Here is a 2532-nt window from a genome sequence, read left to right as displayed (position 1 = left end):
GAAATTAGAAGGAAAATATCCATGAGTTTTTCTTTCCTTCTTTCTTTCTTTCTCTCTCTCTTTCTTTCTTTTTCTCTTTTGGTCTCTCTCTCTTTTTTCTTCCTTCCTTCCCTTCCTTCCTTCCTTCCTGCCTTCCTTTCTACCTTCCTGCCTTCCTTCCTCTCTCTCTTTCTTGCCTTCTCTCTCTCTCTTTCTTAAAGGAGACATTTAACTGTGAGCCAAGAATTCATTGGAGGTAAGATAGTGAGGGTGGCATCTGATTAACAGTAGCCATTTGGAAGGTTCGTTACCACAAAGAAAAAAATGCACTTCATAAGAACTAACCACAAGGAAAAATGAAATAAAATTTTGGCAAGTGATATAGAAAAAAATCAGTAAGGATGAATAAATGCATGTGTACATGGCTACTAGTTAAAAAAAAAAAAGTCTTATCGCTGTCAAAGCACGTCAGCGGTATTGTGGATAAGCAGTATCTTGAACATGACTTTTTTTGTACACAATATTTTAAATGAAACAAAATCTGTGGAAAACGTAGCAAATGTAGCCTTTTAACTATGCAGTATGTTAATGTGTCAGATTGGTTGTGCAGTTGAACAGCTTGAGCGAATGACAGTATTTTAATAATTTTATACTTTAACCTGGCCTTTATAAATGATCTCTTTGTAGCTGCAAGATATTGCTAGCTTAAGTAGATGAAATGTAATTTCTATAGATTCTGCCTCCCCTTGTTTTTCACTTTTATTAGGACAGTAGCACTTAATTCTTTTTTTTTTTTTAGGAGAAAAAACCTGTAGCCATCAAGTCAATTCCGACTCATAGCAACACTATAGGACAGAGTAGAACTGCTACATAGGGTTTCCAAGGAGCGGCTGTTGGATTCTAACTGCCATCCTTATTGGTTAGCAGCCGAACTCTTAACCACTGCGCCACCAGGACTCCTTTTTTTTTTAATTTGTTGTACTTTAAGTGAAAGTTTACAATTCAAGTTAGTCTCTCATACAAAAATTTAAACATACATTGTCATGTGACCTTAATTACTCTCCCTAGACTATGACAGCACACTTCTCCTTTCCACTTCTGATTTCCTGTGTCCATTCAACCAGCTCCTGACCCTCTCTACCTTCTCGTCTCACCTCTGGACAGGAGCTGCCCGCTTAGTCTCATGTATGTACTTGAGCTAAGAAGCACACTCTTCATGAGTATCATTTTATGTCCCATAGTCCAGTCTAATCTTTGTCTGCAGAGTTGGCCTCAGGGATGGTTTTAGTTCTGGGTTGACAGAGAATCTGGTGGCCATGCTTTCTGGGGTTCCTCCAGTCTCAGTTAGACCATTAAGTCTGATCTTTTTACTAGAATTTGAGTTCTGAACCCGACTTTTCTCCTGCTCCATCAGAGAGTCTCTGTTGTGTTCCCTGTTAGGGTGGTCATTGGTGTTGGCCAGGCACCATCTAGTTCTTCTGGTCTCAGGCTGATGCAGTCTCTGGTTTATGTGGCCCTTTCTGTCTCTTGGGCTAATACTTTCCTTGTGACTTTGGTGTTCTTCATTCTCCTTTACTCCAGATGGGGTGGGACCAATTGATGCGTCTTAGATCGCCACTTGCTAGCTTTTAAGACCCCAGATGCCACTCTCCAAAGTAGGATGCAGAACATTTTCTTGAAAAACTTTGTTATGGCAGTTGACCTAGATGTCCCCTGAAAGCATGGTCCCCAGACCTCCCCCCCCCAACCCCCGCTACTCTGTCCCTCGAAGTGTTTGGTTGTATTCGGGAAACTTCTTAGTTTTGGTTTAGTCCAGTTGTGCTGACTTCCAGGGCTCCTTTTTAAGGACAGGAATTGAAGTTTTTGTGGGGTAGGATGTTGATGGTTGAAGATTCAGAACAGAGGTTACCCTGTAGACCTGTCATAGTTATCTTTTGAGATTTTTAGATCATGAGGATTGAAAAAATGAATGTTGACTAAATTTCCTAATATATTCAAACTACTTTAAATACACCAATAGCGGAGTATCTTGGAAGTATATATGTAGTCCTGCTTCTGTCTCTTGTTCTAGGAGCTATTTCACACTCATTGTTAAAGGAATGCCATTGGCAGAGATGAAGAGTAAGGCATAGAAAGTTGCCTGTGATTTGCTCTAAATTGCATTTATTTAGCTCTGATGTAGTTTCTAAATGTCCTCCTCATTTGTCTATATTCCCGATTCTACATGTTTCTACTGCATTTTCTTTTTTTTTCCCTTTTCCACTCAATAGTTTCTGTCTATATATAAACCATCTATGTCAATCGACTTACGAGTACCTTATTCCAAAGTCACTGATAAGGTGACTATACTGGCTGTGGCACCACAACTCTCAACAACATTTCCTCTAAAACTGATGTAGGGCTGGTCCACTACACTGAATTATGCATAAACTGGTGGGCTATTTCTTGGCATGGAAAAAAATGTGACGTGTTAGATTAAAATTAAATATTGAGTAGGCTTTCTCCTAGAGACGTGAATTAAAGAAAGATGTTTCTTTTCTGCAAGTGAAGCAT

The sequence above is a fragment of the Trichechus manatus genome, unplaced genomic scaffold, assembly GCF_000243295.1.
Source record: "Trichechus manatus latirostris isolate Lorelei unplaced genomic scaffold, TriManLat1.0 scaffold00025, whole genome shotgun sequence".
Classification (NCBI taxonomy): domain Eukaryota; kingdom Metazoa; phylum Chordata; class Mammalia; order Sirenia; family Trichechidae; genus Trichechus; species Trichechus manatus.
This window is presented reverse-complemented; position numbering follows the sequence as displayed.